Source organism: Nycticebus coucang, chromosome 2, assembly GCF_027406575.1.
Source record: "Nycticebus coucang isolate mNycCou1 chromosome 2, mNycCou1.pri, whole genome shotgun sequence".
Lineage (NCBI taxonomy): Eukaryota > Metazoa > Chordata > Mammalia > Primates > Lorisidae > Nycticebus > Nycticebus coucang.
In genome coordinates, this window is record NC_069781.1 from 132,741,297 (window position 1) to 132,756,377 (window position 15,081).

At 45.9% G+C, this 15,081-nt stretch overlaps 1 protein-coding gene across 3 annotated transcripts in view; it reads left to right on the forward strand.

The window, feature by feature from the left end:
* ZNF710 (zinc finger protein 710) overlaps positions 1-15,081 on the forward strand; it is a 79,895-nt gene that overhangs the window by 6,604 nt on the left and 58,210 nt on the right. The gene's annotated exons all lie outside the window — the stretch shown is intronic.

The following is a 15,081-nucleotide window of genomic DNA, read 5'->3' on the forward strand; positions in this document are numbered from 1 at the left end:
ACAGGGAGAGAGAAACCTGCTGGGCAGTTCTGTGCATAGAAATATGATGTCATGAACTGCTTGGGGTCTGTCCCTGAGAACCTCATCACTGCAGAGAGGGCTGAGGTTAGGCAGGGCTCCTTGCCCCTTATAGTAGTGGTGGGGTCCAGGTCCAGGGTCAGTGCCCATGGAACTGTGCAGAGAGTTGTATGTGTGCACCATTCTGGGAAGAGGACCCATGGCTTTCATCAGCCTCAAAGGGATTCATGGCTCCAAAAACTAGTGAACTGTCTTTCTTAACCAGCTTCACTTAGCTCTTTTATTACATAGCAACTACTATGTGCCCAGCACAATTCTAAGCACTTTGTGGTTTTTGTTTTTGGAGATAAGACCTCACTCTGTTGTCCAGGCAGGAATGTAGGGGTGTCACCATGGCTCACTGCCGCCTCAAACTTTCAGGTTCCAGCAATCCTCCTTACCTCAGCCTCCTGACTAGCTGGGGTGACAGGCATGCCTATGTCTGGCTAATTTTTCTATTTGAATCTCGTTCTTACTTAGGCTGGTCTCGAACTCCTGGCCTCAAGAGATCCTTCTAGCCAGCCTCCCAAAGTTGTAGGATTACAGGTCTGAGCTGTGGCACCCAGCCAGCACTTTATAAATACATTATTATATTAGCTCATTTTAGGTTGAGCACCTTTCCCTGGGTGTTCAACATCAGAGCCAGGATTGGGACCCACAGTCCCTGCTGGCAAGGCCTGCCTTAGTAACAGACCAGGCATAGGGAGTGAGATTACAGAGGCTCCCTCCCCGCTCCCACAGTGGGTTGGGAATAGTGCCAGGTTGCCAGGCCAGCCCATGAAGCCTTATATTGCTGGTAGGTCCAACTTATGTTTGTCTGCAAAAAAAAAAAAAAGTATTAGAAAATGGGACTGCAGTAGCACTAAAGGCTGAATTAAAAATTCTGGAATCAAGGTGGTGCCTGTGGCTCAGTGAGTAGGGCTCCGGCCCCATATACCAAGGGTGGTGGGTTTGAACCTGGCCCCAGCCAAACTGCAACAAAAAATAGCCAGGTGTTGTGGTGGGTGCCTGTAGTCCCAGCTACTTGGGAGGCTGAGGCAAGAGAATTGCCTAAGCCCAAGAGCTGGAGGTTGCTGTGAGCTGTGACGCTACAGCACTCTACCAAGGGTGACAAAGTGAGACTCTGTCTCAAAATAAAAAAATTCTGGAATCAGAAAAAAGGTACTTGAGGAATTACACCCTTAAATAAAGGTGGGGAGGGGAGAAGTAACAGGAAGTTGGAGTGGCTTCTGAAAAAGAGATTAAAGGATGTTAGACCCAAAGCAGCGCCAGATAGATTATCAAATCAGCAGTTTCAAAAGCTAAAGGAACTGGTTTTTATATCTTTTAGGTAATATGTGTGGCTCACAGGCCAGACCTTCTGCCACCCCCAGTGTTCTCTCCAGGTACAGAGGCCTTTTGTCTTCTCTTTTCATTCATCTGTTATTTGAATTTTTATCTGTCGCGTATTGTCTTTACAATACTTATGGTACATACATATTTGTAGATGGAGTAAAAGAACTATTAATGGCTCAGCGCCTATGGCTCAAGCGGCTAAGTACGCCAGCCACATACACCTGAGCTGGCAGGTTCGAATCCAGCCCATGCCCACCAAACAATGACGGCTGCAATCAAAAAATAGTTGGGCGTTGTGGTGGGCCCCTGTAGTCCCAGCTACTTGGGAGGTGGAGGCAGGAGAATTGCTTGAGCTCAGGAGTTGGAGGTTGCTGTGAACTGTGATGCCACAGCACTATACCCAGGGCAACATCTTGAGACTCTATCTAAAAAAAAAAAAAAAAAAACTATTAAAAGTAGACCAGAGGGCAGTGCCTGTGGCTCAGTGAGTAGGGCATCAGGCCCATATTCTGAAGGTGGTGGGTTCAAACCTGGCCTAGGCCAAACTGCAAAAAAATAGCCAGGTGTTGTGGCGGGCACTTGTAGTCCCAGCTACTCGGGAGGCTAAGGCAAGAGAATGGCCTAAGCCCAAGAGCTGGACAATGCTGTGAGCTATGACACAACAGCACTCTACTAAGAGCGACAAAGTAGGACTTTGTCTCTAAAAAAATAAATAAAAGTAGCTCAGAGATGTGGCCTAGGGGTTTTGGTTCTGTCTTTTACAATCACCTTTGCCCTGTTGTGAGTGTGTTTCTGGGAACACTGGGAGAACTGTTGGAAATGTCAGGATTTTCGTGCAGCAGGGAGCTGAGAATAAGGTAGCATGTTGTAGCCCAACTATCTTCCCTTTTCTCCCTCCCTGCCCCCAGTGTGTGAATATGCAGAGTCAAAATGAGGTGGGAAGGAAGGAATGCCCACTCTCCACTTTTAAATAGTAACTGTGACTCTAGTGATAACTCTTGATCACCTGTGATTTGCCTGCTGAGTGGTGCCTGGACCCCATCAGATTCCCTGGAGGATGGCGAGGCAGTGGGCTTCCAGACTGGGAAGGGTTTCCTGGATGTATTTGGTAGAGCTTTTAGTGAGACTTTAGTGGTGGTCTTATGCCTCACATCAGTACGTTCTCGCAAGAACTATGTCCAGTGACCTCTTAGGAAGCAATAGGTACCCTTTGGAGGCTGGCAGTGCTGGTTGGTTAATCCCACTCTGTGATGTCTTGTCCTAGCCCCTCGCTTACACATCCTCACCTCACACCAGGGCTCCCTTCTCTGGGCGCAGATCTAAAGATCATTTGTACACTTGCCATTACCCAGAAGAGGTCACCTCTGAAATTCTGAACCTTTCCTGCCTTCCCCCTGCATAGCCCTTCTTGAAGCAACCCTGCCTCAAACTGGGAGACCTGTCCCCAGCCCCTGGACCACTCACCATCACCAACCCCACACCTCAGTCCTCTTGTGTCCTTCTCCACCTAAAGCTACAGCTCTCCTCCTCTGTCACTTCCCAAAGAAGAGTCCATCCTTCTGTCCTCACTTCCTTTGCCCCTGCTCAAAACAGCAGAGAGGATTTTGCCTTCCCCTCCAGTGAGTGCTCACAGAGGTCCCTGTACCCTCCTCATCGAACCTCTGACTTCTCTGTAATAGTTACCATGGTGAACAGTCCCCCCAGCTTACCCTGGATCAGGCTTATCTTTCTGGATCCTTCTCCTCCTCCTTGGATCCTGCTTTAACTACCATCCCCTCCCCTTCTTGCTAGGCTTTGGTACCTTGGCCTCATTTCTCTGCTGCTTGCTTCTCTGCCATGACTATATGGTTTCTGCCTACAAGTGGAGGACTTGGCTTATATCTTTGTCCTCATGTATCCCAAAGACAGATAGTGGAGAGATGATTTATTTTTGAGACAATCTCATTCTGTCACCCTGGGTAGAGTGTTATGGCATCATAGCTCACAGCAACCTCAAACTCTTGGGCTTAAGTGATTCTCTTGCCTCAGCCTCCCAAGTAGCTGGGACTACAGGTGCCTGCCACAACGCCCGGCTATTTTTTGTTGCAGTTGTCGTTTTAGCAGGTCCTGGCTGGGTTCGAACCCACCAGCCCTGGTATATGTGGCCGGCGCCCTAACCACTGAGCGACGGGTGCCGAGCCTCCTGTTCATTCATTCTTTTACACTGCTTGAAAGTTTTTCTTGCCTTCACTCCCAGTTTTTTCTCCTTACCACTTTGAAATTTACACACTTTATTTCTGTTCTTTTGATGCATGTAGACTACATAATGTTTAAAGTTAGTTGGTGATGTCTATATTTTTTTCAAACAATGCAAGGACCTTGGAATGCTTTATATAAGTCATTGCTATTCCTGCTCACGCTGAGTTGTCCCACTGTGGTGTAGCTGCATCTTATTTCTACCCTTTAATTCCACAAATTGGGTGCTATTTTTAATGTTGCATGTGGTTAATTTTTGCTTCGGTTTTCCACACACTTACCATTTAGTCACAGTTTTCCTTTTATCTTAGGCCTTCTTTTTTTTTTTTTGCAGTTTTTTGGCCGGGGCCAGGCTTGAACCTGCCACCCCCAGTATGTGGGTCTGGCGCCCAATCTTAGGCCTTTCTGGAAGCAGAATCCAGTGAGGGTCTTTAGTCATAAGCTTTTAATTTCTGTTTGGCACAATTTTATTTCATCCTTATTCTTAAAACATAGTTTTACTGGGTATAAAACATTAGCTTGACAGTTATTTTCTCTTAGTACTTATAGGCAACATTCCATTGTCTTGCAGCTTTCATTATTGATATTAAGAAACTGGCAGGCCAGTTGCTGTTCTCTTAGGTAAATTCTTCTCTCTGGTTGTGTGTGTTTATGTTTTGTGCTTTGCAATCCTATTATCAGGTAATCCTGAGGAGTAGATTTTATTTTATTTGGCTCATGATTCACTGAGCGTTGTGAAACCAGGGACTGGTGCCTGTCATAAGTTCTAGAACATCTTTAGCCATTATCTCTTTGAATATTGTTCATCATTATCTCTCATCTTTCCTTTGGGAAAGCCAGTTAGTTATATATTAGGTGTTAGTCTATCCCTCGTGTCTCTTAAAAGTCTTTTAAATTATTACTCCTTTTGTTATTTTGGATGTTTTGGAGGAGGTAATTCTTCTAGTTTACCATTTCTCTTTTTGGTTAGCTCTAATCTTCTATTTAGTCCTTCCAGTGAGGTATTTTTGGTATCAGTGTTAACTCAGATTTGATATATTTAACATGTTTTATTTATTTATTTTAAACTTTTACTTTCTTTTTTTTTGTTTTTTTTTGTAACAGAGTCTCATTATGTCACCCTTGGTAGAGTGCAATGGCATCACAGCTCACAGCAACCTCAAACTCTTGGGCTCAAGCAATTCTCTTGCCTCAGCCTCCCAAGTAGCTGGGACTACAGGTGTCCGCCACATGCCCAGCTATTTTTTGTTGTAGTTGTCATTGTTGTTTAGCTGGCCCCGGCCGGGCTTGAACTCAACAGCCTTGGTGTATGTGGCTGGCACTGTAACCACTGTGCTACAGGCACCAAGCCTATTTTAAACTTTAGTTGTTTTGTTTTTTGAGACATCATGGTGTCATCATAGGTCACAGCAACCTCAAACTCCTGGGTTTGAGTGATCTTCCTGCCTCAGCCTCCCAAGTAGCGGGGAGTACTGGCATCTGCCACATTGCCCAGCCAGTTTTTCTAATTTTAGTAAAGATGGGGTCTTGCTGTTCTTGCTCAGGCTGGTCTCAAACTCCTGAGTTCAAGCAATCCACCTACCTCGGCTTCCCAGAGTGGTGGGATTACAGGTGTGAGCCACCAAGCCTGGTGTATTTAACATGTTTTAATCTACTAAAGTTATTATTTTTGATGCTTATCCATTGAGTTTTTTATTTTTTTATTTTTCTAACCTCCAGTATTTTATTGTATTTTTATTTATTTATTTATTTTTTTGTGGTTTTTGGCCGGGGCTGAGGTTTGAACCCACCACCTCCGGCATATGGGACCAGCGCCCTACTCCTTGAGCCACAGGCGCCGCCCATCCATTGAGTTTTTAATCTAGATTGATTTTTTTTTTTATTTCCGTGTTTCTATTTCTTTTTTTTTGTTGTTTGTTTGTTTGTTTGAGACAGAGTTTCACTATGTCGCCCTCGTGGCATTACAGCTCACAGCAACCGCCAACTCTTGGGCTTAAGCGATTCTCTTGCCTTAGCCTCCCAAGTAGCTGGGACTACAGGTGCCTGCCATAACGCCTGGCTGTTGTTGTTGTTGTTGTTTGACAGGCCTGGGCTGGGTTCAAACCCACTGGCCTAGGTCCACGTGGCCGACGCTGTAGCCACTGAGCTACAGGCGCCATGCCTGGTCTTTTTTTTGAGGCAGAGTCTTAAGCTGTCACCCTGGGTAGAGTGCTATGACATCACAGCTCACAGCAACCTCAGACTCTCAGGCTTAAGCGATTCTCTTGCCTTAGCCTCCCACATAGTTGGGACTACAGGTGCCCGCCACAATGCCCAACTACTTTTTGGTTGTAGTTGTCATTGTTGTTTGGCAGGCCTGGGCTGAATGCGAACCTGCCATCTCTGGTGTATGTAGCTGGTCCCCTAGCTGCTGAGATACAGATGCCAAGCCACACTTGGTCTTTTTAAATAAAGTTCTCTTACTCCTTTGTTGTATTTTTAATTCCCTGTTTTATTTCTTTAATCATATTAAACATATGTATTTTGTATTTTGCATCCAGTAATTCTTTTTTTTTTTTTTTTTTTTTGCAGTTTTTGTACGGGGCTGGGTTTGAACCCGCCACCTCTGGCATATGGGGCTGGTGCCCTACCCCTTTGAGCCACAGGTGCCGCCCTGCGTCCAGTAATTCTTATATGTGAAGTATTTGCAGGTGTAGTTCTGTTGTTTGTGCTTCTGCTGACAGGAGGGCCTGTTTCTTAAGTGCTTTGTGATTTTTGATTTTGAGCTTGTATTTGCTAGAATTCTATCTGTAAGACTACTCTGAGGTATTAGATGAAAGTATATTCTTCCAAGGAGAAGATGTATTTTGTTCTGCTGGTACCTGAAGGCCCTACGGATATATCCATTTAAATATAATTCTTAGCTTGCAGTTTTAGGAGCCAGAACCCAAACCACATAAGAGCCTGCCAAGGACCACAGATTCTCAGAGACTTTGACTCCACCCACAGTTAGCACTGAGTCAGATTACTTCCTTCCTGATTGTACACCACCAGACACCCCACTCTGTCCCACTGTTGCCGTATAGCTAGATGCCTTCTCTCAGTTTTTAGCAAAGTCCTAGTCATGTCAGGCTCAATTAACAACTGGGTATCTTCTGAGCCTTCTTCTTGGCATCGCTCGCAAAATTAATGACATTCACAGGCCACTGTTCCCTTACTGTTAGTCTATAATGTATATGTTCAGATCCCACAACAGACTCTCATCTTTTTGGAAGCACAGCTGTGTCACTTATTTCTGGAACCCCAGTGCCTGGTGCATTGTTGGGTAGACTAGTTGTTTAATAGACATCTTATTGATTGAACTGGATTTATGGCAAAACCAGTACTTCTCGAATAGTAGTAAAATCACCTGCTCCATAGTCTTGGGCAGTCCAATTCACCTCTTTGGATCTCAGTGTCTTTCATTGTAAAGTCAAAGGATGCTTCTGAGGTCTCCACTTGCTTGAGACACTGTGCTTCAGTGCAGCTATGTGGCTGTCAGACACCAACACAAGGATCAACTCTTGGCTCTCCAGGTGAAGAAGGGATGGGAGGGCTGTGGAGAAAAAGAAAAGGAGTCTGAGGTCACTGGGCATGGGTTGGAAGAGAAAGAGAAGGGATTTGGAAGGCAAGTTACTATAAAAGATGACATTGTAAAATTTATGACTTGAGACAACTAGCTGGCTAAGCTTAAAAAAAAAAAAAAAACGAAGGGCGGCGCCTGTGGCTCAGTCAGTAAGGCGCCGGCCCCATATTCCAAGGGTGGCGGGTTCAGACCCGGCCCCGGCCAAACTGCAACCAAAAAATAGCCAGGCGTTGTGGCGGGTGCCTGTAGTCCCAGCTACTCGGGGGTCTGAGGCAAGAGAATCGCTTAAGCCCAGGAGTTGGAGGTTGCTGTGAGCTGTGTGAGTTCACCGCACTCTACTGAGGGCCATAAAGTGAGACTCTGTCTCTACAAAAAAAAAAAAAAAAAAACGAACACATTTTAATAAAAGAAATTTCAGGTGGAGTGAAGATGGTTATATATATAAATAAAGGGCGGCACCTATGGCTCGAGGAGTAGGGTGCTGGCCCCATTTACTAGAGGTGGCAGGTTCAAATCCAGCCCTGGCCAAAAAAAAACTACAACAACAAAAAAAAAAGTAAGGAAAAAAAGAAAATAAACACAGGGAAACTACTTTTTAAGCATGACATAAAACGTATTAAACCTTACATAAGAATTTCTACACGACAGAGTAGTCATATACAAAGTCAAAGGAGTCTACCAGTTCTCAAAACCAGGAAAACAATTTTGCAGCATGTGTCATAGAGCTCACTTCCTCAGTATCTAAAGAGCTCCGACAAATCATAAGAAAAAGACCATCAACCAAATTATTTATTTGTTTATTGGGAGACAGTGTATTACTTGGTCTCCCAGGCTAGAAGAGCCCACCAGGCTGGGCTCAGGTGGTCCTCCTGCCTCAGCCTCCCAAGTAGCTAGAGCCACAGGAGCCCACCACAATGCCCGGTTAATTTTTCTATAGTACAGATGGGGTCTCACTCTCGCCCAGGCTGGTTTCAAACTCCTGGGCTCAGGCAATCCTCCCACCTCAGCGTCCCAGAGTGTTGGGATTATAGGCATGAGCCACTGCATCTGGCCCATCAACCTACTAATTTTTTTTTATTTTTATTTTTTTGCAGTTTTTGGCCAGGACTGGGTTTGAACCCACCACCTCCAGCATATGGGGCTGGCGCTCTACCCCCATCAACCTAATGTTTATAGTGGACTAACAACACATACAGTTCACAGAAAAGGAAATACATAGGGTTCTTAACCATATGAGAACGTGTTCACCCCACTAGTAATAAGAGAATGTTGTGGGCAGTGCCTGTGGCTCAAAGGAGTAGGGTGCCGGCCCCATATGCTGGAGGTGGTGGGTTCAAACCCAGCCCCAGCCAAAAACTGCAAAAAAAAAAAAGAAAAAGAGAATGTTGTGCAGATGTCACGGGGGGATAGATACTTTCATAATTGTTGATAAAACTGATAATCAGTGCAACCTTTGTAGAGAGAATTCTAACAGTATTTATTAAAAGTTCACAAGTAGGCTTGGCGCCCGTAGCACAGTAGTTAAGGCGCCAGACACATACACCGAGAGTGGTCGGTTCAAAGCCAGCCCGGGCCAGCTAAACAACTGCAACAAAAACAAAAAAATAGCCAGGTGTTGTGGCAGAAGCCTGTAGTCCCAGCCACTTGGGAGGCTGAGGCAAGAGAATTGCTGGAGCCGAAGAGTTTGAGGTTGCTGTGAGCTGTGATGCCACAGCACTCTACCAAGGGCGACATAGTAAGACTCTGTCTCAAAAAAAAAAAAAAGTTCACAAGCAATTTCATTTTCGGAAATGTCTCTTACATACAGGTGCATACATGTGAAATGATACATTTTTAAAGCTAGTTCATTCCTTGTAAAAGAAAAAGGAACTAACCACCAAACTGTCCATCAGTAAAGAACTGGTAAATAAAGTATCCCATCACCATACGGTGAAATTCTGTGCAACTATAAGAAAGAATGTGGGGCGGCGCCTGTGGCTCAGTCGGTAAGGCGCCGGCCCCATATACTGAGGGTGGCGGGTTCAAACCCGGCCCCGGCTGAACTGCAGCCAAAAAATAGCTGGGTGTTGTGGCGGGCACCTGTCCCCAGCTACTCTGGAGGCTGAGACAAGAGAATCGCTTAAGCCTGGGAGTTGGAGGTTGCTGTGAGCTGTGTGATGCCATGGCACTCTACTGAGGGCCATAAAGTGAGACTCTGTCTCTACAAAAAAAAAAAGAATGTAAAAGGTCTGTGCATACTGATGTACCCTATGCTGCTAGGACTTTGAGAAGTGAGGGGCAGCCACTGGCTGTGGTGCAGCCCTGCGGGGATCCCTGGGAGACTGGTAACCCTGGTTTCCCACAGCAGAGGTGGACTTTTCACTGTGTACCTTTTTCTGCATTTTGAATTTTGTACCTTGTGCAATAAAAATAAAAATATATAATGTTTGGAGAAGAGGAGGGCAGGAGGAATGCTCTCTCACCTTTGCTCATCCAGGCTATTTCAGTGACACCCTCCAGCAGCCAGTACAAGGTTGTAATTTTTGGACCAAGAAACCGGAAGCTCAAAAGTCTGAAATGACTTGCCCAAGTTCACCATGAGAGTTTGCTTTGGAACCCGGCATTGAATTCAGTTCTGATTCCAGAGCCCTTGGGCTCATCTCTCTTAGTGTTTTCTTTTTTTGAACCAACACCAGGGCCCCACGCAGGGTCCTCCCAGGGGAGTGAGTGTGAACTTCCTCATCCTGCCAGGCTCAGGCAGATAACAAAACCGAGCCTAAGACCCAGCAGCCATGTCAAACACAGTGAGAGGATTAGGGATGAGCACTGCAATCCCACCTTTGAAGGTCCCAGCTTCTATGGAATGCCTGGACCTGAGTGTTGAAATTTCAAGAGTTGCTTATGTTTCTGTCTATAAACTGGAGGCAGGTGGGCAGTAGCTGCTGCCAGGTGCTGAAGGAGCACTTCCCGGTGCCCTAAGCTGGTGCCACCATTTTGTCTTATGGCTGGGAAGTTTTCAGGGCTAAAGTCACTTGGTACTTGGAAGATTCTGAAAGAATAACTTTTAAAAATCTGTTTCTATCTGGAGGTGCACTTGGATGGTACCTCTTTAATTAAAGGGAGGGAGCGGTGCTTTTGTTAAAATAATTCCTCTCACGGGCTCGGTGCCTGTAGTACAGTGGTTACAGCTCCAGACACAAAACACCAAGGGTGCCGGGTTCGAACCCGGCCCAGACCAGCTAAACAACTGCAACAAAAAAATAGTTGAGCGTTGTGGCAGGAGCCTGTAGTTCCAGCTACTTGGGAGGCTTAAGGGAATTGCTTAAGCCCAAGAGTTTCACGGCATTCTACTGAGGGTGATATAGTGAGACTGTCTCAAAAAAAAAAAAAAAAAATTATCTCGTGGAAACTCCTGTGCTATTTTTCAAAGTAGGGTATTGGCTGCTGCCCCTTTGCTGTAGAGAAATGGAGAACAAAGCTAAAGGTGTTGGCTGTGTATTATACCAGGCCAGCCATAACTCACAGCATATGGCTGACAGGGGGATTTGGTGTCTCTAAGAGACACGTGTTGTCCAGACCAGCCGTCCTCATGTGCGCTATGGTATTTATTTTCTAAGTTGGAGTCATCATTCTTTATGAAAGAGGCAGTGCCCTCTGGGGCTGAGTAGTGCTCATGGGAGTAGGAAGTTTTCAGGACCAGTGTACCTGGGGCAGGGCCAATGCCCTGTGACTGTGCCACTTGGCATTTTTACAATGGGTGCATCCTAATGACCCACGCTGTCCATTCCTGCTTGTTTAGTGTTAGGGTGGAAATGTCTGGAAACTTGCAGTGCTGTCCCCATGTGAAGGTTGTGCCTGTCAGCGCCCGGTTATTTGCTGAATATGTGAATGAATAGGAAGCACCCAGTAAATGTTTCCCAGATGGATGCATTTTGATATTTGAGATTGACTTTAAAGCTTTTGGCTTTTAATTATAAAGAGGACTGGAGACATTCAAATGTCTCCTCATAGCTCCTCAGGTTTTCCTGACACATGAATAATTAAGGCCACACCCTGTGGAATTTTTCCTTCTTGGGTTCTAGGGCATCTCCCTTAGCAAAGGCCAACTTCTGTAACCATCATACCCAGAATTCTCTGGATGCCCTCCCTAGCTTTCTGTTCTGTGTTCTTTCTCCTTATCTGGAAAAACTTCTATGTAACATCAGCTGAGTTCTTTTGCTGTCTTTACAGAGCTTGTCAGAATTTCTCTTCCAAATTCCTATTTTGGGGTTTTGTTACCCCCTTGATTGTAAAAATGTATTCCTTATTACCACTCAGATGAACAAATCTCAGCTCATGAATTGGCCTTTCCCTCTCCCCTTTGAATTCACTGTCTAAAGAAATGGCTGTTGTCTCTTCCTTAAACAGAGACAGAGGTGACATTTGCCTTGCCTTTTCACACCTCGACCTCCCTGCCTGCCTGGTCCCCCACTCCAGTACAGTTACGTGAAGGGCCTGTACAGAAAAGTTGGGTCCTGGGTGTTTAGGGACACTTCTGGAGCATTGGACTCTTCTGCTAGTGGTTCTTGCCCTTCTTGTACTCACTTGGGCCTTTTGAAGGATTCTAATTCCTCTGTCCTGGAAACTGTGTTTTAGTACTTGAAAATGTTCTTAGGTGGTTTTAATATGTCTGTGTCTAGTTGTTTGTTTGTGAGATAGGGCCTTACTCCGTTGCCCAGGCCAGAGTGTAGTGTCCACATCATAGCTCATAGCAGACTCTAATTTCTGGGCTCAATTTCAAACTCCTGCCTCAGCCTCCCACATAGCTGGGACTACAGGTGTGCACCCATGCACCCAGCTCCTTTTTTCTATTTTTTGTGGAGATAGGGGTCTCACTATGTTACTCAAGCTAGTCTCAAACTCCTGGCCTCAAGCATTAACAGATGTGAACCACTGTGTCTGGTCTGTCCAGTATTTTTTTTTTTTTTAAATCCAGTTCAGATTTTAATATCTCTTCCTTTTGTTTTTTAGAAAGTAGCTTTTATTGGGTGGCACCTGTGGCTCAGTGAGTAGGGCGCCGGCCCCATATACCAAGGGTGGCGGGTTCAAACACAGCCCTGACCAAACTGCAACAAAAAATAGCCGGGCATTGTGGTAGGCGCCTGTAGTCCCAGCTACTGGGGAGGCTGAGACAAGAGAATCACCTAAGCCCAGGAGTTGGAAGTTGCTGTGAGCTGTGATGCCACAGCACTCTACCAAGGGTGACAAAGTGAAACTCTGTCTTTAAAAAAAAAAAAAGAAAGAAAGTAGCTTTTATTGATTTTTGTGTTGTTATTAGAGTTTGATGATTATTATGGGAAATTTAGGAAATATAAGTAAGCAAATAGAAGAAGAAAAACAACTATCATTGTTAATATTTTAGTGTATTATCTACCCTTCCAGCATATTTTTTAATTTAAAAAGATGAGAACATACTGTTTATAACTTCTTGTTACCTTTTGCTTTTCTTTTTCTTTCTTTCTTTTTGCTTTTATTTCACAAGATATGGTTAAAATTTCCATTGAGGGTGGCACCTGTGGCTCAATGAGTAGGGCGCCAGCCCCATATACCGAGGGTGGCAGGTTTAAACCCGGCCCTGGCTGAACTGCAACAAAAAAATAGCCGGGCGTTGTGGCGATTGCCTGTAATCCCAGCTACTCAGGAGGCTGAGGCAGGAGAATCGCCTAAGCCCAGGAGTTGGAGGTTGCTGTGAGCTGTCTGACGCCATGGCATTCTTCTACCAAGGACGATCAAGTGAGACTCTGTCTCTACAAACAAAAAAAATAATAATAAAAAAAATTAAAAAATAATATTTCTATTGGGTCAAACATGCCTCTTCAGGCATGAGAAAGGGGGCAGTCTGGATCAGGCCTCAGCTGGGATAGTGCTGCCTGGATGGGAGGTCGTGGGGGGCTAAGAGCCAGAACAGAGTAGGTGAAGGAAAGAGGCAGAGATGGGACCCCAAGCCGTGACCCTACCTATGATCCCAATACTGGGAGGTGGAGGCAGGAAGATCCCTTGAGCTCAGGAGTTTGAGACTGGCCTGAGCAAGAGATACTTCATCTCTACTAAAAATAGAAAAACTAGCCAGGTCACTTCAAAGGCTCTGGTGGTTCTTATGAACAGAGGGGCCATCATTATATCTAAGAAATCACATACATTCAGGTTGTTTCTTCTTTTTCTCTCTTATAAAGATGATGTGGTGAATATCCCTAGCTATTTTTGCCCAGAGCCTTGATTATTTCCTTAAAATATGTTTCTAGACAGGAATCATTTGGCCAGGTACACATCCTAAAGATTTAGATGGTTAGATTGCTGTCCAAGAACATCATATAGTATTTTGATTCCTTTCAGCTGAATGACAAGTCTTATTCTTTTTTTTTTTTTTTTTTTGAGACAGAGTCTCAAGCTGTCGCCCTGGATAGAGTGCTGTGGAGTCACAGCTCACAGCAACCTCCAACTCTTGGGCTTAAGCGATTCTCTTGCCTCAGCCTCCCAAGTAGCTGGGATTACAGGCGCCCGCCACAATACCCGGCTATTTTTTGGTTGTGGTTGTCATTGTTGTTTGGCAGGCCCGGAATGGATTCGAACCCACCAGCTCCAGTGTACGTGGCTGGCACCTTAACTGCCTGAGCTACAGTTGCTGAGCCAAGTCTTATTCTTTTAAAACATGGTTGTGAGTCTGTAATGTTTTCACACATGTTGGTTGAGAGTGAATGGGTGGGAAGGGCCCAAAAGGCCCCTGGCCCTGCTGACCTGTGCAGTCCCTGGGCCCACCCTATCCCTCTGCCATGGGAGTGGGAGGGCTGGGCCCAGACCTCATCTTCCTGCTCTGACCCTGTAGCTGGACAGGCCTGGGGCTTCCAGGGAGGGTCTCAGGAGCCTGGGGCATAGCTGGAGTTGAGGATTCCAGAGTCCATCAGAGAACTTAGGCTGGTCTTTCTTCCCAGAGGATGCTTATAAAACAAACATCCTGCCCCCTGTGCCATAGCTGGCCCTCCATGGGGGCTGTTTGTGGGGTATTGGGAAGGAATGAAGGATTTCCTGTGCAGCTTCAGACTCCGGGCAGGGGCACTGCCAGGAATCACCTCTGCCCAGATCTCAGCCCCTTGCCTCCCACTCTTCCTCAGCACCTTGGTGGGAGCAGAGGGAAGTTTGATGGAATTACTGAGGAAGCAGCATCCCCTAAACTGGACCTTCCTGTTCCTGCCCCAACCAGTTCTTCCTCTTCCACTCTCTTCCTCTTCAACAGTAAGTTCTTTATGGGAAACCCTCCTGTCTTCGCAGCGCCTTCTTCCTTTTCAGTCCTGCTGACCTCAGGCCCATTCCCACCCTTAGACTGGCCGCACCCAGTGCATCACAGCTGCCTTTTTGTCATTTTGTTTTGTTTTGAGACAGAGCCTCAATGCCTGAGTGGCATTACCGCTCACAGCAACCTCCAACTCCTGGGCTCAAGCGATTCTCCTGCCTCAGCCTCCCAAGCAGCTAGGACACAGGTACTCGCCACAATGCCCAGCCATTTTTTGGTTGCAGCCGTCATTGTTTGGCCGGCCCAGGCTGGATTCGAACCTGCCAGCTCAGGTGTATGTGGCTGGCACCTTAGCTGTTTGAGCCATAGGCGCTGAGCCATTGTTTTGTTTTGTTGAGAGAGGGTCTCACTCTGTCGCTCTGGGTATAGTGCGATGGCATCACAACTCATAGCAGCCTCAAACTCTTGCCTCAGCCTCTTGAGTAGCTGGGACTATAAGCACCTGCCACAATGCCCGGCTAGTTTTTCTATTTTTAGTAGAGAGGAGGTCTCTCTCTTGCTCAGGCCAGTCTCAAACTTCTGAGCTCAAGGGATCTTCCTCCCT